Source organism: Crocodylus siamensis, chromosome 14 (assembly GCF_052110815.1).
Source record: "Crocodylus siamensis isolate JL-2025a chromosome 14, ASM5211081v1, whole genome shotgun sequence".
Lineage (NCBI taxonomy): Eukaryota > Metazoa > Chordata > Crocodylia > Crocodylidae > Crocodylus > Crocodylus siamensis.
In genome coordinates this window covers 12,193,106-12,216,672 of record NC_143408.1, presented here as the reverse complement: position 1 = coordinate 12,216,672, position 23,567 = coordinate 12,193,106, and the positions used below count along the sequence as shown (strand labels likewise).

The following is a 23,567-nucleotide window of genomic DNA, read 5'->3' as shown; positions in this document are numbered from 1 at the left end:
GATCAGAGCTTTTTGAGGAGACTTTATTGAAGAAAGTTAGGAGGGAAAAGTCCAGTTGGCAGGAAAAACAGGAAAAGAAAAGGAAAAGAGGCCAGAAGAGAGAAATGAGGAACGAAAAAGTGACTGAAGGGAAGAGGAAGACTAGTGGGAGGAATAAGCCAGACCTACAAAGAGAAAGAAGATGTGAGAAAGCTAGAGATGGAGTGGCAGGTAATCTATGCCTAAAAATAAGAGCAGGAGTAATCGGGGAAAGAGAACAGAGAAGTCAGATGATGAACAGATATGAAATTATAGAAAAAATATTGTTTGAAGTTTTGGATGTTAAAGCAGAACATTTAAATTGCCTGGTTGCCTTCCCTAACCGGAAGGTTTGGGAAACTTCATACTGGAGCCAAGAAGATTATGAGGATTTTTGGCAAATGTATGTAACATCGGGTGAAAGAACTCAAGGAGATAAGTTTTATCGTGAGACAAAATACAAGAGAAAGACAATAATTATTCAAATATACATGGACATGTTTAAATGGAGGAGACAGAGAAATGGTTGGAGTATTATAGACAAAAAGTTATGTATGTTGAAAAGACACATGATAAATACAGCATTGCAGGATCATGAAACACTTGGGCGCTAATGAGGGCAGATGAGAAGAATCCTGGTGGGATAATGCACTTACCGCCAGTAATCCAAGTAAGGCTACACTGAGGGCTTACAATGTATTTCAGACCCTGTTCTAAACCCTGTTACAAGACTGGGCAGGAAGGACACTTGGCTACATACTGCTGGTATACAGTATGCTACAGGTATGAAGGGAAAGGGCACAGGGTGGCAAAGTGCCAAGAAATATTGAAGCATGTTGTTTGCAGGGAAGAGGGACGCTTACATAGCCGATGCCCATGGTCCTTCTCAAATAAAGCTACATCTACAGAGGAGCAGCAGACACAGGAAAGGGGAAGTGGAAAAGAAGATGTTGTGTCACAATGCATGATAGTGGAGATGTCACAAACAGGGAAAGCTGGAGAGGAAGAGAGTGAAATTTCAGTAGTTAAACTGGTGCAGCTAGCAACAGAGTAGAGAAGAGAAGGAAAGATAAGTGAAAAAAGTGACTGAGACAGAGGAGAGAGAGGGGAAAGAGAAGAGAACTATACAAGAAAGAGGAAGAGTGAGGAAAAAGCAAGAGAAAGAAAAAGAGAGCCAAATTGGGGGGGAAAAAGAAATCACACACTACAAAGCTTAGAAAGAAGAAGGTAGACAAAGAGAGAGAGAGAGAGGGGGAGGGAGATAGACTGATGAAAAACTCATTGGAGCTAATGTGGTCTGGGACTAATGAAGAGGAGAAAGGGGAGGGGGGAAGCAGAAAGGTATGGGAGGGAGGAAAGGGGTATGTTTCTTGAATATCAAAGCAATAAAACAACTGGCAGAGACTATGGGGATGCAAAGAGGGGGCTGATTAGAGCTGACAGTATCAAGCAGCAGCATAGAAGACTCGTAATGGGGTAAAGATGTGAAATTTAAATGGACAAGCATGACTTTGTGTATTGCATCTATAAATATCAGAAGTGTGTTATTGAAGAAGAGGTGGGATAAAATAATGCCAATATTGAGTGGGATGAAGGAGACAATCCTACAAGCCCAAAGGGTGACAGTCCCAATGAGGATCAAAGGGGGCAAGAGAGCTCAAAAGCCCCCATGGCTCACCAAAGGCATCCAGGAAGGTCTCAAAGCTAAAAAGGAGGCAAACACCCAATTGAAGGGAGGGGTCATCACCAGGGAGGATTATACTTTCATTGCTCAAGATTGTAGGGGGGCTGCTAGAAAGGCTAAGGTGGAAATGGAACTGGGACTAGCGACACGGATCAAAGATAACAAGTCCTTTTTTAAACACATAGGGAGTAAAAAGAAGGTACCAGGCAATGTGGCGCCTCTGCAGAACACGCTTGGAAATTCAGTGGTCACACCAAATGACAAAGCTGACCTATTTAACAAAATTCTTTGCCTCCATTTTTCTGAGCAGGGACCGGGACATACCCCCCACTGGGATCCCAGACGGGCCCAGGGGAGGCGCACCCAGGCCCAGGGTCAGTGAGGACCTAGTCAGGGAACTTCTGGAGGGACTAGACATGTTCAAATCAGTAGGTCCAGATGATCTCCACCCCAGAGTGCTGAGGAAATTGGCAGAGGTCATTGCAGAACCCCTGGCACAGCTTTACGAGCACTCATGGTGCTCTGGCAAGGTGCCAGAGGACTGGAAAAGGGCCAATGTTGTCCCCATTGTCAAAAAGGGAAGGAAGGAGGACTCAGGAAACTATAGGCCCGTTAGTTTTACCTTGGTCCTGGGAAAGCTTTTTGAGAAAATTATCCAGGTGCACATCTGCAAGGAACCAGGAGAGGCTACAGCCTTCTTCCACAAAAGAAGGCTGAGAGGGGATCTGGTGGCCATCTATAAACTTGCCAAGGGGGACCAGCAGCCTGACCAATGTCACATAGAGGGGGCACACTAGAAGGGAGGGATAGGCTACAATTAGATCTGCACAGGTTACAAAGGTGGGCGGATGAGAATAGGATGGGTTTCAATACTGACAAGTGCAAGATACTGCACCTGGGGGGGAAGAACCAGCAGCATACCTACAGGCTGGGGTGCTCCCTTCTTGTCAGCACAGAAGCAGAAAAGGATCTTGCAGTCACTATTGATTCCAAGATAAACATGGGCCGCCAATGTGAGGATGTGGTCAGGATGGCTAACCGCACCTTGTCATGCATCTACAGATGCATCTCAAGCAGGTCCAAGGTGGTGATCCTCCCCCTCTATGTGACATTGGTCAGGCCACACTTGGAGTACTGTGTCCAGTTCTGGGCACTGCACTTCAGGAGGGATGTGGACAGCATTGAGAGGGTCCAAAAGAGGGCCACCCACATGATCAGGGGGCCGCATGGCAGGCCCTAGGAGGAGAGGCTACGGGACCTGAATCTGTTCAGCCTCCACAAAAAAAAGGCTGAGAGGGGATCTGGTGGCCACCTATAAACTTGCCAACGGGGACCAGAAGGCATTGGGAGAGTCCCTGTTCTCCTGAGAACTACCGGGAGTAACAAGGAATAATGGTCATAAGTTGACCAAGACAGGCTAGACATCAGGAGGCACTACTTCACAGTCAGGACAGCTAGGATCTGGAACCAACTTCCAAGGGAACTGGTGCTTGCTCCTACCCTGGGGGTCTTCAAAAGGAGGCTAGACAATCACCTAGCTGAGGTCATTTGACCCCAGCATTCTTTCCTGCCCACGGCAGGGGCTTGGGCTTGATGATCTGCTCAGGTTTCTTCCGACCCTAGAAGCTATGAAACTAGAAGAGGACATAATATGTTTACAGGAGTGTGGAACCCCATGGTAAAGGAATTACAAGCATTTTGTAAAGAGATGGGAATGGGGGCCATCATGGTGGGCAGGTTGGATATAAACAAAGAGGCTGGAATTGCAATTTTACTCAAGAATGAGGAAGTACATCTGAAGCAAGTGCAAGAGAGTGTGGAAGGGAGACTGCAGCAGATAGTGGAGGAGTTTGAAAATAAAGTATGAGATTTTTAATACATATGTACCAGCTGAAAGAGAAGGCATGATTATCCTATTTAAGAAATTAGAGGTGTATGTACACAGAGGTAGGCAACAAAGTCTGATGGGAGATTTTAATTGCATTATTGAGGAAGGGGATAAGAGAGGGGATGGAGGTGAGGCACAACTAGATAGCTCATCAAAAGTCTGATTGATACAATAAAAGGAGGTTTAAAGGATATATGGGCTGGTGAAAAAGGGATTATGAGGATGGTATCAAGTGGGAGACAGGTGTCAAGGATTGATTTTGTATTAACGACAAATGGGCTAGGGATTGGAAAGAAGGAGATCTTAGACGTGACCTTCAGCAATCACCAGATGCTGAGAATGGAAGTGAATTTAGAAAAAAAATAAAAGATAGAGGGAAAAGAGATGTGGAAGTTAAATGTTCCATTATTAGAAAATGAGAAGAACTGTCATGAATATGTGGAACAGTATAAAGGATGGAGGACTCTTAAGATATACTACAAAAGCATCTGGGAGTGGTGGACTATGATAAAGAGAAAAACAAGAGAGTTTTTCAGAAATATTGGTTGAAGAGAAGCAAAGAGAGTGAAAGAGCTACAAGAACTGCAGGCAAGGAAGCAGAAATTGTTTAAGAGGTGGTAAGAGGAGTACAAATAAATTAAGAACTGGAAAGACAAAGCAATGGACTGAAGAATGGTTCAAAAGGAAAACAGAAGAGAAAAAATGTGGCTGCCTATAGAAATACCTGGAGGTGAGGGGGGATGGACACATTTTAATTACAGCAGCTCCCATGCAGCCACTCTAATTAAAACGGCTCACCGTCATATGTATTAAGCACCCCCACATTTCAAAATGGCTGCAGGGGCACTTCAACTAAACATTGTCAAATGAGCTTTAGGTAAAGCATTCCCATGGTAATTTTGAAATGTAGGGGACTTAATACAGGTAACGAGAAGGTGACTCATTCACGTTCTAATTAGAACATGGAGCAGACTCGATTAATTGAGTCTGCTGTGACATATTCTAATTAGAATGCATCAAAGCAAGGCTACAGGCAGCCTTTCTGACTAGAGCACCTTGGGTAGAGAAGAGGGAAAGATGTTGCAAGTACTTTTAAGTGAAATTGAGGAAAAGAAGGAAGGAACTGAAAGCAGTGAGAATTGAAGGAATACAAGTAGAAGAGAGTGTAAAAGTATAGGATACAGGGCAGAGAGTTCTAAAGAGTTGTACAAAAAAAAGATGAGTGGATGAAAGAAAAATGAAAGTGTTCCTTGAAGAGAAAAAGTAAGGAATAAAAGATGGAAAGAAACAAAAATTGGAGAAGTTAAATATGAGAGAAGTGGAGACCTGCTTAAAAGCTTTCAAGAGAGGGAAGGTGCTGAGAAGAGATGGATTTCAAATAGAAAAAAACTGGCAATGGCTGGGGACAGATATAATAGAGACATGCAGAGAAATATTGGATGGTGGGGAGACAGGGGAGGATTTTGCAGGTGTGGCAATTTTGATATTCAAGAAGGGAAAGAAAGACATGTTAGGCACCTGGAGGCCAATAACCCTTTTTGATGTAGATTACAAATTGATGTCAAAAGTATATGCCAAAAGAATACATGATTATTTAGCAGATGTGATATATGAAAAACAAACATGTGCCATTCCTGAGAGGGGGAGATCATAGACTCTATGGTTAATGAGAGATCTCAAATCAGATGTGTAAAAAAGGAAAAGAAATAGAAGAGACAATGAGACAATGAAAAGCCAACTTTGACAAGCTCAAGAGGCTTGTCGGTCAGGCCCTTAGGGACCATGACCCCAGGGAGAAGGGAGTTCAAGAAGAGTGGTTGCTTCTCAAGGAAGCGATCCTCAATGCACAAGCTAAATCTATTCCAACACGGAGGAAAGGCAGCAAGAAGGCACAGCAGCCCCCCTGGCTCTCCAGGGACCTAGCGGACCTCCTGTGGCTAAAAAGGAAAGCCTACAAAGGATGGAGGACGGGATTCACCTCCAAGGAGAATTATTCTGCGCTGGTCCGGTCCTGCAGGGAGCAAACCAGGAAAGCCAAGGCTGCAACTGAACTCCAACTAGCTTCAAGCATCAAGGACAACAAAAAGTGCTTTTTCAGATATGTGGGGAGCCGGAGGAAAAGCAAGGGCAATGTTGGACCCCCGCTAAACCAGATGGGGCAACTGGCAACTGACGCCCAGGAAAAAGCCAACCTATTAAATAGGTACTTTGCGTCAGTCTTTCATCAGTCACACGGGACGCCCATGCCTGCTATGGGACAGGGAGATCCGGGTGATGGGGATCCCCTACCCTCCATAAATGCTGACCTTGTGAAGGAACATCTTGAGAAGCTGGATACCTTCAAGTCAGCCAGCCCTGACAATCTGCACCCCAGGGTACTCAAGGAGCTGGCGAGCATCATAGCCCAGCCCCTGGCACAGATCTTTGAAAATTCCTGGTGCTCTGGTGTAGTGCCCGAAGACTGGAAGAAGGCCAATGTGGTGCCGATCTTCAAGAAAGGGAGGAGAGTGGATCCGGCTAACTACAGGCCCATTAGCCTGACTTCTCTCCTGGGGAAGATCTTAGAAAAGTTTATTAAGGAGGCCATCTTTGAGGGACTGGCCCAGGCTAACATCCTAAGGGATAGCCAGCACGGGTTTGTTGCGGGTAGGTCTTGTTTGACCAATCTCATTTCCTTCTATGACCAGGTGACCTATCACCTGGATAAGGAAGAAGAGATTGATGTCATATATCTTGACTTCAGAAAAGCTTTTGATCTGGTATCCCATGATCACCTCTTGGCCAAACTGCCCAGTTGTGGCCTTGGCTCCACCACGATCCGCTGGCTGGGAAACTGGCTCCGTGGTTGGACCCAGAGGGTTGTAATTGATAGCAGTCACTCATCGTGGTGCCCTGTGACCAGTGGGGTCCCTCAAGGCTCTGTCCTGGGACCCATACTGTTCAACATCTTCATTAATGATGTGGACATTGGAGTCAGGAGTGGACTGGCCAAGTTCACCAATGACACCAAACTTTGGGGCAAAGCATCCATGCCAGAAGGTAGGCGGGTGATCCAGGCTGACCTGGACAAGCTCAGCAAATGGGCAGACGAGAACCTCATGGTGTTTAACACCGAAAAATGCAAGGTTCTCCACCTTGGGAGGAAAAACCTGGAGCATCCTTATAGCCTCGGCAGTGCTACGTTGGATAGCACTACAGAAGAAATAGACTTGCGGGTCATCATCGACCACAAGATGAACATGAGCCTGCAATGCGATGCTGCGGCTAGTAAAGCGACCAAAACGCTGGCTTGCATCCATAGATGCTTCTTGAGCAAATCCCGGGACGTCATTCTCCCTTTGTACTCGGCCTTGGTGAGGCCGCAGCTGGAGTACTGCGTCCAGTTTTGGGCTCCACAATTCAAAAAGGATGTGGAGAAGCTTGAGAGGAGAGCCACGCATATGATCAGAGGTCAGGAAAACAGATCTTACGATGACAGGCTGAGAGCCATGGGACTCTTTAGCCTGGAAAAGTGTAGGCTCAGGGGTGATCTGATGGCCACCTATAAGTTTATCGGGGTGACCACCAGGATCTGGGGGAATGTTTGTTCACCAGAGCGCCCCAAGGGATGACGAAGTCGAACGGTCACAAACTCCTGCAAGACCGTTTCAGGCTGGACATAAGGAAGAATTTCTTTACTGTCCGAGCCCCCAAGGTCTGGAACAGTCTGCCAGTGGAGGTGGTTCAAGCACCTACATTGAACACCTTTAATAGTAAATTGGATGCTTATCTTGCTGGGATCCTATGACCCCAGCTGACTTCCTGCCCTTTGGGCAGGGGGCTGGACCTGATGATCTCCCGAGGTCCCTTCCAGCCCTGATGTCTATGAAATCTATGAAATAGAATACTAATGAATCTAGACCTAGAAAAAGCTTATGATAGGGTTAACCATGATTTCATGTTTGCAGTATTGCAGAGGACAGGGTTTCTGGCAAAGATGATTGTTAGGGGGACTGTATTTAAATCTTGGGGAGCACTGGATTTCCAGCTGAATAAAGGCTTTTTTTTTTCTGTCTCTCAGTAAAGCTGCTGACCACAAGGCAGAATTATATATTAAAAGTAACATTGCAAACTCTTAGGCAAGAAGTTTCCTAACAATGGGGTAGTGTGTAGGATATATATGGTGCAAGAAGAACAAGATGCAGCCCACCAGCTATCATCAGGAGATAAAGCAGAAGCAAGACCTTGGAGATGAAGGAGTCAGCAAGAAACCAGAAAGAACTGTGGCTCCCCTGGTTTCACAGGCTGTGCGTCTGTGAGGGAGCTAGTCTGAAGCCATCTCCATTTTGAATAAAGCTTTTGTGAGCATTGTGTGCTGGTGTTTGCTCCCTGCTTGCTCCAGCTAATGGGTAATAGGATCTATGAGCAATTGGATCGTCTCCCTAGTCGTTGGGCACCACATGGAGTCAGGGTCTAACAATGATCAGATGGGACAAAGTGCTATCCAGTAAAGCAGAATGACTAGTAAAGAGTTACTTGAGCAAATCATTCCCCATACAAATAGGGGAAAGACAATGGATATCCCCATTGTCCCCCCATCTTTTTATGTGCATGATGGAGCCATCATGAATTCTCTGCACTAGTGAAGTCCCACATGCATTTTGCGACTGCCCTTTTGTGCAGCGGGTATGGGAAGGTGTGAACTGCTTTTTGAGGGTGATCAATATGAACTGTGTACAAAATGGTGGTATATGAGTTAATCCCCAAAGAACTGGAGACACAGGTACGTCTACACAAGATGCTAACAGTGCAGTAGCCTAGTAATACTGTGCAGTAGTGCATCACAGCACAAACAGTGCTAATATGCTACTGTGCAGTCTTATTAGGCTACTGCACAGTAGGATCACTTAGAAGGCATTTGCTGGTGCTACTGCACAGCTGACCACATCTACATGAACAGCCGGCTACACAGTTGTTGGCACAGTCGCTTGCTGATTGTTGTAGTTTGCAGCGACAAGCTATGGCACATAGCTCATTACTATTGCGCTGTAGTATTTTTTGTCACAGTTCATTCCTGTTAACACTACGGTGCCATAGCAACAAGCTATAGCATAGTAACGCATTGCTACTGCACTGTAGTATCTCATGTAGACGTGCCCAGTAACTCTGGTTACTGTACATTTATTTAGTATTTAGTGCACAAGTATTAAATTAAATGCACAGTAACCACGGTGCATTAACGGACATGTAGATGCACCCACAGAGACTGAGAACCATACTACTTTGTGTAACAGTAGTGATATGGAAGGTGAGAAACCTACTGTTTGCCAAGGGACTCACTTTCAACAGAACAGGATGTTTGCACTTGGCAATTTATTAGTTGAAATACTATGTGGATGAAGATTCAGACAAGATGGGAAAGGGGAAGGAGAAGAAGACATGGACAGAAAAAGAATGGTGTTTCTTCCAAAAGGACAAAGGAACAAAGTGAAAGTTGTTGCTTCTTCCTGGGCTGGGGGTGGTTCACAAGAGGCTAATGTGTTAATAGTGAAAAGGGGTATAAGAAGAACAATGCACTGTTGTAGGGGAGGTTGTCAAGTTTTGTGTTGATGTAATTTCTTTTAGTTGTTTTGTAATAAAAAATGGTCCCATAACATGTTTGCCCAATGTAGACCATGTGTTTTATAGTCATGCTTACTGTTGGCTGCATTTGTTCAACTTCGTAGTTGGTTTCCACTGCTGAGCACATGTTGCTTTTGGCAGCAATTTAATCATAGACAGTGTACTTAGCAAGATGTCCTTGTGTGAATTATAAAATGACTTTTTCCCCCCCCATGCCACCTGAGAAAAAAACTGGTCTTGGAATTGAATAAATACAGTACTTTAAAAGGGAACAAATAAATTAATTCTTCTGGACAAACTAAATAACAGTTTTGGACTGAAGCAGAGAAAGTGCCTTTGGCTGTCTGGAGCAAGGAATATGGATCTATTCAGTATGCTCCCACCCCTCCCGCAACTGATCCTTAAGGCCCAGATCACTCTGGGGCTAGGGACAGACATTCAAAAAGCCTGAGCCTGAATGGATTAAATCTTTGCAGGTTAATTTAACCTGGCTAGGCTAAACTGGTTTGTAACTGTTCAGACATTCCCTCTGGACTGAAGAAATGCCAGCACATGCCTGCAGTGGCTTAGGCTAGAAGCTAGGGGGTGCTAGAGCAGCCCTCCCTTCCCTTCTACAGTACTGAGCTGACTGGGGCATGGCCAGGCCCCACCCAGCAGGACACTCTGGTTAGGGAGCTGTTCCACCAAGGGAACCAGCAGGGGATTCATAACAGACCACTGAGTTACACAGCAGGGAGTTGTTAGCACTTATCAGCCCATCAATCAAAATAAAAGCTTCTCTCATTAGTTCAAGCTCTTCTTAAACAACTTTCTCCAAGAAAAGTTTGGGTGCTGGTTCGATTTGGAGGAGATTTGGCCCAATTCAGCAGCCAAATGTCTGAATCCAAATCAAATCAAGAGACTAATAAAAAAAGGTCTGAATCGATTCAAAGCTCTCCAAATCAATTTGGAAAAAATAAAGAGAGCTTCAAAGATTCAGGCAGTCCTCACTCGTCACTGCAGGGAGCTGGAGCCAGATACTGTGCTGGTAAGTAGGGGGCAAGGAGGAGAGGGGAGGAGAAAGAAGAAAGATGGAGGGGGCCATAGGGAGACCCCCACCAGGCCACATCCCCTGCCTGCTCCCCTCAGCTCCCCGAGTGCCCTCGGAGCCCCACCCGCTCACCCAGCCACGTCAATGGCTACCCCTCCCGGCCGCAGCTCCTGGCTCTTAAAAAAAAAAAGCCCTGCACTCACTGGCTAGTGCCAGGTTGGGGAGGCAATCCCCACTGCCCCCCACTGCATGGGGAGCTCCGCCACAAGCCCCCATCCCCTGCCCATTCTCCCAGCACCCCCCATGGCTCACCAGGCACCCCCCCAGCACCTCTCCCAGCACCCCCCCCATGGCTGCACCACCTGGCCCCAGCTCCCAGCTCTAAAAAAAAAAAAAAAAAATACAAAAACAAAATCCCTGCACTCACCAGATGCGGCAACAGCCATCAGGGCTTCTGGAGGCTCATGGCAGGAGCCAGCGAGTGCAGGGCTTTATTTTTGGTTTGTGGTTTTTTTTTAAAGAACTGGGAGCTGGGTCCAGGCAGGCCAGCCATGGAGGGGTGCTGGGAGAATGGGTGGGGGAAGGGGGCTCATGGAAGAGCCTCCCACACTGAATGGGGCAGTAGGGGCAGTGGAGATCACCCCCCCACCACCACCAATCTGGCAGCAGCCAGTCAATGACGGCTTTTTAAAAAAAAGAGCCAGGAGGCTAGGGTCAGGTAAGGCAGCCATTGACAGGGCTGAAAGAGCAGATGGGTCCTGTTTGATTCAGAGATTCAGCCAATTCAATTTGGTCAAATCTATTCGGGACAGTGATTTGAATAGCTGAATCAAATCACTGTCCCCCGAATCGGCCACATCTGAAGCAAATAATAGTCGCTCCTCACAGGCCTACCAGATACCCATTGATTAGCTCCAAAAAGCCCTAAGCTGACACTGTTCTGTCTGTGTTTGTCCTGTCTCCCACATCATGAACCATAGCCAGCATGTGGTATGCTAGCTAATGCTGAGAGGTATCTGTGTAAAGCAGAGGGGAGTGGGAAATCCCTGCTTGAGAAGGGAGCGTGGGTGAGTGAGGAGCAGGAGGAAGCCAGGCAGATGCCGGTACCTTCAGTCTCTGCTGGAGCTCCAGTTGTAGCAAAACCCCCATTTTTTCCTGTTTTATTATTTATCTTAAAATGCATTCCCTCCCCTTCCCCAACCATTTCTGACTTCTCTCTCCCTTCTATTCCCTATAGATAAGTATAAGGGAGCTCAAAATCAGGATAAGCTTTAAGCATTTTTATTTTTGGTGGCAAGTTTTTGGTTTTGGATGTCCATTGTTTTATAATTATTAGGTTTGTATTAATTTTTACTGTTACATATTGTATTGTTGTCATTTTTGTATTGATTTTTGTTGTGTCATATGCATATTGTATGGTTTAGGCTTGTGTTTGTAAGTGAACCAAAGTAATGTCAAGTTTCCATTTCATATGTCAAGCCTCCAGCTTCTGTCCTCTGCCTGGGCATCCCATGTTGCAACAATATGATTCGCTGTACCCCTCCCATGTAAATTGGTTTCTGAATGAATGAGAAACAATGGTAGCAGGTCTCTACTGAATGGCCTGTAATGACTGGGCCATCACCTCGCATTGATTCATCCAGGAACTATGGACCTCACTCAGGAACAGAGACAAGACCAGCATTTGAAAAACAAAAGACCCTACAAAACCAGCAACTCTCACCATTACAGACACCTGAAACTGTACATCCCTGCATGGAGCACACATGCTCAGTATGCCGGGGGCTGACCCTTGCCTGGGCATGCCTCTTGTCACTACGGTCACACATGGACTGCCCCTATAAAGAGGGGCAGTGAAGACAGACCCAGTGGGAACACCACTTCCATCCAGACCAGACCAGCTTCACATCACCTATCCACCCCAGAGGCCCTGCCGGCAACCCCCAGCTGAAGAAGATCCCGACTGGCCATTGAGGATCAACTTCCAGCCTGGGCTAAGCAGATACTACCTGCATACTTCCTCTTACAACTTGGACTCTCTCCCTCTCTCTCTCTCTTCCTGGACTTCAGCCCCTGCATCAAGCCTCCCTAACCCCTACTGCCATTGTGTGGGTGTGGGTGTGGCTGGGTGCAAGGGAACCAATTTGGCATTGTGTCACCATCTCCCCTGTTCAATAAAAACACCTCTCATTTGCCACCCCAAGTTGGGTCATGTTTTTACTGAATCCCAGTCCCTTCCCCATCTTAAATTCCAGGCTCATTCTCTCTTTCTCTCTCAGCTCCAGTTCCCACCCTCTCTGCTAGTTTCCCCATCTCCTCCCAATTCCAACTCCCCTTTTCTGCCACCTCTCAGCCTCTCCTTGCTTTCCTGCTGTCCCTGCGACTTTCCGCTGCCTCTGTTTTCAGGCTCCCCCCCACACACCTTCTGTATTTCCCCACCCCCTGCAGCTTCCCAGCTCCTATTAGCTGTTTTGCAGTTCTCTCCAGCTTCTAGCACCTACTACCGCTCTCTGCAACTTCGCTAGCTGCCCCAGAGCCATCCTCTGGCTCCTCACATCCAGAACCCTTCTTTAACACCCACACTTTCCCTTAGTCCCATTTTTCCCCCTCCCCATCTACCTTTTCAGCTCCCCCATAGCTCTGGTTCCAGTCCCACACTCTGTGCCAGCATACTTCTCTGTTCTGCAGGCTTTGGGCATTGTTTTTTAATCAATTAGGACCAATTAACCTAAAGTTACCCCCAAGCCTCAGTTCTTCAACCCAGGCCCCTGTAGTCTACCAGTTCTAATCCCAGTCCTGGTAACTTTAAATGCCCTACACTTCTACTTTCTTACCTTAACCTTTTTCCAGGTATCCCAAGTATACCAAGCACATACATATATACACATATCACAATACCCAAGTTAGGAACTCACTTGTGTGTATGTGTAGTGGGTGGTATGTGTGTAAATTAGTGAATACGCATATATAGATATAGATAGATATTGTGTATGGTATATGAATTAGTAATCCACATATGTGTATTGAATGTGCAGCTGTTGGTAACTGGTAACTGATTCTGTCTAAATTTGGTGTGTGTACCCAGACTAGTTATTTTGAACAAGTGTGTATCTGAGTTGCTAGTGTAAGAGTGTGTGCGCATATATATGGCATTGTGTGCGTGATATACTAATTAGTGATCTGTGTCTAACTTTTGAGGTGTACAATGTATGTGCCTGAGCTGGTAGTGTGTCTGTATGCCTAATAAGGGTGTATGCACCTAGTGAGTGTGTGCTTGATTTTTATGTGCGCATGTGCAGTTGTACACCACACCCTCCTATCAGCGCAATATTGAGATCCTGAGCACTGACCTGACCCCTCAGGGGAACACAGTCAAGGAACAGAGGGCCAGGCCAGCCTTGCTGGACTGGAGCAGAGAGCAGACCCCCACCTAGGGTTTTAAAGCATCTGGGATGCTGGGGGACTCTGGTTTAACTTAAAGTAGGAAGGGGTCTTTGACAGATACTGCATAAACTGGTTTGACCGAAACCAGTTTAGTCTGATACTACATTCAACCAGGTTTATCTCAAGCTGTTTTCAGCCATTTTCAAACGTGTTTATGTGCACTGGACATCTGTTCTGTTACAGTTTTGAACTAGTTTCTGATCACTTAAGCCAATTCATGCAGCATGGCTCCAAACTCTTCACTCAGCTAGCTAACTGGGAGATCTCAATTGCTAAGGATTAGGTAGGTTACCTCAAAGCAAGTTTCTTAGGTGGAGAGCAAGCAAATAGGCCTCCCTTGTGATGAAAATGCACAGTTGTTTCTTCTTGAGACAGAACAGAGTGAGCTACCCTCTTATTCTTTGTTGATATACACTCTATGGAAATTTAAGAGCTGTAAATGGGGCAAATCCTCAACAAAGACAAAACCAAGTAGTTATGGAACTAAATCAGGCAAAGGCAGTCTAAGGACTAATGGTATGCTTTGATGATTTCACCAAAGTGGAGCAGAGAAGCTGGTGTCATCTTAAGACTGAAATCGCTTTTATTTTTTTGGTTCTTCTGAATCCTTCATATATACATACTTTTTCCACATATCTGATTCCTGAACTCTTTTCTCCAGGATAACTTTTTTTTTTTTTTAATGAAATCCATTATATCACGTCTTGCCGCACATTTTTTCACGTGGGGTTTCATTGATATCCTGTGTTTGCTTAGTTTAGTCCCAACAGCACATACACTGAGAGCAAGACACTATCTAACTAAAGGCCTTCTTCTGACATTTGGAGATAATATTTCAGTTCAGCCAGGCATCATATAATATGATCTACCGAATGAAATACCTTTTATACAAGGACCGTGACAAAAGCCATACCACACTCCCACACAGCATTCCTTACTCCTCCTTCCTACACTTCCTCCACATAGCACTCCTCCTCCCCATAGTAGGTTCAAGACTCAAGACACTAGGGAATTTTGCAACAAGAGATCATTTTAAGTCATAAAGGACCCTTTGATTTAGGATTAGCCAAACTTCCATTCCATGCTACTAATGCAGCAGCCATACTTCCAAACATAGCAAAGAGAGACCCAAGGCAGAAATTGCAAAATAGCATTTGAGACCATTAATAATTTCTACAGATGGAAGTTAGCTAATGTGATTTAAACCTCATGTGATACTTCACCCACATCCTTGCAGTTGGAAAACAAGCACACAAATAACTTTTATTTAAAAACACTTCACTCTTTGACCCTGATTCTGTACCAGAGTTTATCCCTAGCAAACAATGATAGAAAAATTTGAATGTGGTGTAAGCGAACCTTTTAATGCAAATGCAATCCCCACTCCTTGGATGTAGAAATAAGGCCTTGCTAAACCAGGCACACAGAGGTAAGTGTTACTGAAACTTGTTCTGTAGTATTCAGTACCTACCTTCCCATGTCTGCACCACTGGGATGCGAAAGTAACTGCAGCAAAATCCCTGGTAAGTGGGGGGAAAATTCCAAGCAGCATTCCCAGCAGCAGCAGGCTGGCAACAGCAAAGTACCAGATGAAGGTGCAAGCTCATTATGGTATTTTATTTTGGTTCTGATCTTGAGATACACCACACATTCACTGGCATCACAGAACGTATGGGTGTATGTCCAGGTCCCTATGCCAAAGCCAAGTGAAACTCTAAGGAAAGCAGGTATTTATAATATGAATTCTCATCCTCACCACCCCTCAGCTGAACTGTTTAATTAAATTAATACAAAGACTGTCTTGTTGAGAGCTCCAGCCTCACTGACTTTTTTCTAAGCCCGCCCAGCAAACAGGAAACAAAGGGTTTAATTCTGTCTGGTTTCATGAAGGGTGCTGTATGTCACAGCCAGATGCTGGAGCTCAGCCAGCTCCTCCTGTGGGCTCACCCCTCCCCTCTCTACAGATAGTCTGCATACACACTATCAGCCACAGCAGGCAGTATGTGAAGCTGCTCAACATACCATCACAGCAGGGATCTGGCACAGCCAAGGAAGGGATATCAGATGCATTTAAAGCACAAAAAAAAAAAAAAAAAAAAAAAAAAAAAAAACCAACCAGCCATTCGGGATGGAGAAAAATGAAGATCCAGCACTGTTAACTGGTATACAGAAAGCAGAACACATGGCCAGGTCAAAACACTCTGCTGCCCCTACAGTCACCAAAATGCTTGCTTTTAAACCCATATTTCACAAACCTTACACTGAGTTTTGTATCCTGGAGTTTAGTTGTTTTTGTTTTGTTTTTTATGCTTTAGGGGCCTGTTCCAAAGCCCAGTGAAAAGCTTCTCGTTCAGCCCACCGGACTTTGAATCAGACTCTGTTTCTTTCAGTTTAAATGGTGAAAATAGGATCAACTTCACTTCTGTTTAAAGACTTACATTCTCATGAACTAGCATGAGGCTTCAATAAACTGCAAATCCTACAGAAACATTTACTCATTTTAAGAAATTTTTCTTTTGGAATTAAAAATCCAGAGGCATTCCTGCTGGTCTATGGGGTTCATTAGAAGTGGGAACTCAACTGCTTTCATAATGACAACCTTAGAAAGGTTTTATTCATACAATAAAAAAAAAAAAAATATCAATTTAAAAGGGAGAGTTTCAACCAAGCATAAGGGAGTTATAAGCACAAGTCCTAGGAACTTGCAAAAGAACTTCTGGCTCATCCTAGTGTTTTTCAGTAAAATGTGTGCTCCTTAATCCCTTTAGCATTTATGACTGTTCTTTCAAAATCTAATTCCATAGACTTTACTCACATGAATAAACTTCTGGTCTTCCATGCGTCTTGCTAAATAAGTGAAAGATGTAGGATTATATCCTAAATACAGGGCTTATATTTAAAACCCAGCGCATCCCTTTAAAAAAATATATATATACTAGTAGTTTCTAAAAATTACTAATGAATTTAAAAGGTTGCTAGCAGTTTAAAGTACAAAATTCCAAAAAGAAATATCTCCAGAACAAGTTTTTATTGATGCAATCTGTGTGGATGGTGGAAGCAAACAAAAATCAATGGGAAATGGCCCACAGGTATTTGCAAGGCCACTGGCATGTGAGGTTCCCACATCTCAAAATATATTCCTTGGTCCTAAAAGAACTACTGGAAGGAAAGAAAACTGAAAATGCTCTGCTTAACAGGGACAGCAAAAGAATAACCCAGACAGCATGAGGGCTTTGTCTGAAGCCACAGCAGAGGAGTGTGTAAAAATGAAAAACTGCACTCTCCAGCCACTATATGAACAGCCACTGCCATATCACTCTCCAACACAATGCAGCAGAAAATACACTTTAAACGAGTAATTATCAATACAAACAAAACTGTTGTTCTATATGGATAAAATAGGAGACAGCCATGTAAGAGTTCTCCTCACACTTTTCCTAGCTCCTAGACCGTCCTTGCTGCTGTTTCCCTGGCTGGTTTGTACACTTAATTCTTCTGTTGCTGAGACTTTCACAGAAAAAATGAAAAGGAGATGACAATAAGAAAGCAAGGCAACTGCAGGTCCCAGTACTCTACATCATTCTTGGGGAGTGAATTTTATTTTCACCTCTGAAAATTGAAGAGTGACAGCTCTGAAAAGCTAGGAATCTCTTTTTACTTGTAAATTCACACCATAGACCAACTCCATACTCCCACTACACCACAGACACACAGGTCGCATCTACATGAAATGTGAACTGTACAGATTTTACTGTGCAGTCATTTAGTACGTATTAAACACAAGTACTAAATGACTGTGCAGTAACCGGCTTTAATGCGCAGTAGTGTCCCTGCACAGCTTCTTGGTGATGCTGACTGTGTAGTAGCTCATTAGTACCATGCTGAAGCGTTATATCATGCTTCATGCCACATGATGGTACTGTGCAGTAGTAACAAGCTACTGCACAGTCAGCATCTCATGTAGATGTAGCCACAGACACCCTGAAAAAGAATCCTAAAATCACCAGGTCCCCATCTGCAGTGGCCAGCACATGTATGGTATTAAATCTCCAGTCCATTTCAATAATAGTCTCCCCTGCCTCCAAAGAGATACAGCATGTCCCCACTTCTGCAACAATAGAACTCACTGCACAGGACCTCCCATTCGAGCTGAGCCTCCACACTCATCGCACACAAGAGATCGCTACCTGACAAGCAAGAGAGATTAAAGATGGGAGATTAGGCACTAAGACCCTCTAAGGTCACAATTAATTCAGAGTGAAAAAACTACTGTAATTCACACAGAGATAACAGCAGATTTATCCAGAAATTTCAGTCTGAACATTCTGCCACTGTATAATAAAATCCAAACATAAACGGTTACAGGGAAACAATAAAATGACCTACCTTGTGATAACCTTGGCTACCTTCCAGGTGTTCTACCAGCTACGCTACTAAACCAGATTGTTCACTTAACTACCCCCTTGTGAAAAGCTTAATTTGTAGCTTTTAGCATATATATTTTCACAGGATTCTCCATTCAAGCAGTTTGGGATATTTTATTTTAAAACCAGACAAAGGGGATTTTGTATCTTAAATGCTTCCTGTTTGGAAATATTTGAAGGGTACAAACACCAATGATGGAGAGGATAAAAATTAACGGCACAGAGGAGACTACCTCAGATGATAATAAGAACAAAAAATGTTACATTAAATTCAAGGAAATACTTCCTAATAGGAAGCCTGTGGGATAGAATATCTGTGGTGTGAGGAAAACAGTGATACATGCAGCCATAGTGTGGACTCCCCCCAGGGGCTGTCCCACCTTTATTACAGCTCTCCTAGTACAGCCTGTCTAGAGAGTGTGCAGGACTAGGACTCTGTCAGCACTCCACATCTCCCTTTCTTTACAAAGAAAAAGATTAGATTACAGTACATTATAAATGATGAACAATAAACTATAACCTTCAAAACTTTGTATAGGGCCATAGGCAATGCGTAAAGGGGGGCACATACTCCCCCGACAACGCTGCCCCCCCCACCATCCCCCGCACAAGGGAGCTATGCCATAAATCCCCGAATGGCCCCGACCACTGCTGCCACTGCCAGTGAGTGCGGGGGGCTGGGGCCAAGCAGGAGAGTGACCAGGGAGCAGGGAGAATGAACAGGGAGTTGGGAGAATATGGAGGGTTGGGGCCAGGCAGGCCCCCACCCCCCCCCAGCTGCCCCAACCCTCTACTTACCTGCCACGAAGCCGGGTCCAGGCCACTGCAGCCTGCACTGCCGCACAGGCAGACAGCATGCTTCAGCACCAGGGCAAGGGCCAGCCATAGAGATGCTCTGGCTGGCTACCAAAGCATCTCTGTGGAGGACCAAGCCCCCAGTTGCCTCAGAGCATGGTTCAGGACTGTGCCCTGTCCTGCTTTTTTCCCCTGGGGTATTTTTTGACCCCTGGATATCCAGGTAATTAATTTTGCCCCCAGCTTTGTTCCTGCAAGTGCTTCTTGCAACATCTCAAAAGAGGTTTGAGACGCTGCAAGAGGCACATGCGTGCTCATCTGGACATGCCCCTGGAGTCTGCACTAAGTAGGATCTAGGGGTGTTTGCTTAATTTTGGACAGGTCCAAACATTTGAGAACTTTTGAGTCAAACTTTGTCCTCTGGCAGCAACTCTGGTAGTGGTTTTGCTGTGTTGAACACTGAAGCATCTTTGCTGCTGAAGTTTTAGTACAGTATCTCATTTCTTAAATTCCTGTACATTGGGACATCTACACTTAAGCTGTATAAGTCCCATTGGCAATGACATCCTAAGTTGTTGTTCCATGAGCAGTTCAGCCAGAGAGAGTCCTGATGCCAGTGGTGTAGATCAATATATCAGAAGTGCCGGGTATAGATCTCTGGATTTACATAGGTGTTTTTTCAGAGTCTGTACTGTTCTCTCAGCTTCTCCATTACTTTGAGGATAGTCAGGACTGCTAGTGACATGTCGAAAATCAAAGCTCTCTACAAAGTGCAGGAATAACTCAGAGGTAAACTGAGGTCCATTGTTGGATATGAGGACCTCAGGAAAGCTGTGCCTTACAAATAGAGACTTAAGTTTTTGGGTCACTTGTCCATTGAGGTCTGTGTAAGTAAAGCCAAGGGAATATATCTGGAGAAATAATCTACTACAATAACATATGCAACTCCTTTCCAGAGAAATAAATCCATTGCTACCTGCTTCCAAAGACTACATGGCATCTTTTTAGACAGCAATGTCTCCAGAGCCAGTTTTTCTTTATTGCATTCCCCATAATCTTTTACTAAACTGTAATTTGCTTACTCAGGCTGGGCCACCATATAGATTGTTGTGGTCTTGCCCTGCATTTGTTAATAACCTGGTGTCCCTCATGGATCTTCAGAAGCAATTGCAGTGCATCTTCCTTTGAGAAGCAGACAATCAACTATGTAGAGGTTATTTCAGTCCTGCCAAAATGGTTGTAGGTCTTTTGGAAGTTGTATCCTGTGGTCCCAACCATTTTGACAGAAAGAAATTAGTTTCTAGTAAGCGTCATCCTGTCACTGATCACGTCTAATTTGCTCAAGTCTAGCAGCAGATGTTAGCAACACTGTCAGAACACGGTCAACATGTATATTAACATCTTTTTTCAATGTTATTTCTTTTTCTGCCTAACTGATGTTCTAGATAGAGTGACTTCAGCTATGAGCAGTTTCCCTGGTAAATGTTCAATAGTGAAAGAAAAATTCCATTAGTCACAATCAAAATCTCTGAATTCTGGGTGGAGTATAATCCAAGGCTTTGGATTTCAGCAGTGCTGCCAGGGGGGGGTGTCTTATGTTTCTATTTTCAAATTCAGGCCAACCAAGTAAGAGCTGGGCCATTCATAGGCCCAAGTGGTTACCAAAACTTCACGCACATAGATAGCATTGCTACAAGTTTGTAAGACATCTTGATATAAATGCAACAGGCCTCTGGTGTCCTTCTCACTGTGTTTGAATGAGTACTGCTCCTAACCCATATGAAGATGCATCTGCTGTGACTACCGAATACTGTGCTAAAGCAGGTGGTGATGCCAGCAGTTCTTTGATTGTATTAAATGTCCCTTGTTGTACATTCTCCCAAATATTGCATCCATTAAACAAGATATCTTAATGGTTGTGTTAGCTGTGCTAAATATGGCAAACATTTTACAAACTGTTCGGACATACCCAGCAATTGTCTTATGGTAGGAATGTCTTGGGGTTCAAACAAAGCATCCAATGCTTTTTTCTTTTCCTTTTTTTTTTTTTTTGGTCTGGGCCTAACTGAATTCCATTTTTGCTAATGATGACCAAAAAAAAAAAAAAAAAAAAAGAACAAAAACCTGGTCCTTCCCAAATTCTCATCTCTTATTCAAAGTGAGACCAAATTGTTGGAAGCCTTGCTATGGCTTTTGCTAGCATGTATTCTGGATCCAAATGCACTTGTGCCGAGAAACTGGCAACTATGATGCCCACAACAATTTGTATCTTTATGAGTTCATCTTTAAAAACTCCTTAATTTCAGTGTTCAGCAAGAGTGTGAACTACAGTAATAAAAGATTCAGCCATTTCCCCTTGCTCCTGGTATCTCATATTAAATTTGGCCTTTTTATATTCCCTATAAAGTAAGATTCAAAAGCCTTTTTTATTATTATTATATACAGTCCTCCTTTTCCTCCTCAGTGTGTGCATCTATGTGTACCCTTATGGTGCCGTTGTTACGGCGCCGTGCCGGTGGCGTATAGTTATTTTTAGCCACTATGTTGCCATAGCAACATACTATAGTAAGGGAGTGCGTTGCTATGGCAATACAGCTGCAGCATCAGTTTTTGCCCACTACGTCAACATAGCACATTGGTACAGCGACATAGCATCTCATGTAGATGCGCCCAGTTAGGGGGAGGGTACATACAATTTTATCTGCAGCCTCTCCCATAGCAAAAATTAGGATATTTACCTGGTATTCCTGTGTTCTTTCTGCTAAGCCTAAGGACATGCTGCAGTCAAATTTTTCTAAGTCCCCTGAATACATCTGTCTAGTGAGTGTGGAGGATCAGGATCAGTGATCACTCTACAATATGTATTAGGCTATAGAATTAACCTCTCAAGGAAAGGGGTGGAAGCACTACTACACTGTGGCAGGGCACCTTTGGTGCCTGCCACTTTAAGGGGCTTGAGCACAGACAATCAGGTGGTCACATAGCAGCCAGGAGGCCGCCTGACTGAAGGAGAGCTTGGCAGCCTGAATAAAAGGCCAGGCCCATGGCAGTTGCAACTGAGAAGCCAATGGAGTAACATCACCCGGCTGAAGGAGTCTGCACCCAGAACATCATGGAGGTTAGGGACCCACGTGGGATCCAGAGCCCTTAGGAGGTAGCTGTGGGGAGTCCAGCCTAAAGTAAGGGGCTGTGTACACAGAGGCCCAAGGGAGAGGCCAGGATGGCCTATTTAGATTGGCTGGGAATACAAGAACCTAAAGAAGACACAGACCAGCCAAAGCAGAAGGGGCTTAGAGTTTGTCAATCTACAGAGGGGCTAGCTAAGCTCCTGAATAGAACTACTGAGAATATGGGTAACTGGGGAAAGGCCTGGGGGAAACCCAGGGAGTGGGGCTGACCCTGAAGAGGTCTGTGGAGGGGCTCAGATGAGCCCAGCCAAGTAAAGGGCTGCTTGCTACAAGACTTGTTGGGCTCCAGGCAAGCCTAGTGTGAGAGGATTGATTCATGGAAGGGCCCTGGGGTAGACCCCTATCTAGTGAGAGAGTCAGCTGTTTGTAGATTGACACAGGGCTCTCAACTAGCCCAAATTGGGCCCAGTGCCCAGGAGGCAGAAAGGCAAGTATGCCCATCACAAGGGGCCCCAGAACTGGAAGCCTGGGGTCCTGACTGGCTGGAGAGTGGGGCTTAGGAGAGAGACCACCAGTAAAAGAGTAAGGGGGGTCAGTCAGCAAGCAGTCTGGAATGATGGAGACTAAAGCTCAGCCACCTGATTGGAAGTATCTTGTAAGGGGTCTGAGAGCATGAGTGGGAGGCCTGAATGAGCACAAGGCCTAGCGACAAGCCAGGAGAGGGAGGCCTAGGTATGTCAGACACCTGAGGCCTGAGTGGGCCATAGGCCGAGTTTGAGACACCCAAGGCCAGAGAAGGTCAGGGGCTGGAATCAGCCCAGTGTAGGGCAATAAGGCCTGAAATGGGCAGCCTGAAGGTCTGTGAAGGGCCAGGAGCAAGCATGACAGAGGAAGCCTGAAGGGCTGTATGGAGTAGGGCCAAAGGGGCCTGAAGGACCATACAAAGTAGGACAAAGTGTATATGGCCCATGGTGGGGTGAGAATGAATGTGACCCAGTAAAAAGGGGCAGCGTGAGTGAGACCTAATTGTGGGATGCATGCAAGAGGCCCAACATACAGACAGAGTCCGGCCCTGGAGAGGGCTAAGTGAGTGTCAACTGTTTGGGGGCCATCTGTGAGGGGAGGTTGGAGCCATGTATTTTGCCCTTTGATCCAGATTCCAACCCAGAACAGGTTGATGTAAGCCAGGAGCAGCTCCACTGGATTGACTTCTATACAGCCTGGAATGAATGGGGGTCAATAGGCAGTAGTAGGAGTCCCCACTCTAGAGTTGGAACATAACTACTAATAGAATTTTTAATGAGATGATTAAAAAACCCACAATTATCTCATTAACCTTATTAACTGAGACCTAAGAATCACTCACTGATCTTTCTTAAAAGGTAAGAATCAAAACAGCAGTTAAAGGCAATTGAATCACAATGTTCAAAGCCCAAGAAGAAAAATCACTGAAATTTCAGATGTACCCCAGTAACATGCATTATGTCCTTACAACACTGGTTTTTGCTCTGCTCGTTCCATAAAGAAAAGAGAGATCTGATGGATTTGTCACGCT

At 44.9% G+C, this 23,567-nt stretch overlaps 1 protein-coding gene across 9 annotated transcripts in view; it reads right to left on the bottom strand.

Moving 5' to 3' along the window:
- PKNOX2 (PBX/knotted 1 homeobox 2) overlaps window positions 1–23,567 on the bottom strand; it is an 827,020-nt gene that overhangs the window by 761,928 nt on the left and 41,525 nt on the right. For 2 of the 9 annotated variants that reach the window (XM_090027050.1, XM_090027054.1), the window contains exon 1: window positions 15,137–15,297. The exons of the other annotated variants lie outside the window; for them this stretch is intronic. The gene's annotated coding sequence lies outside the window, so the exon portion shown is untranslated. Of the gene's footprint in view, window positions 1–15,136; window positions 15,298–23,567 lie in introns of those variants that run through there. 9 annotated transcript variants of the gene reach the window in all.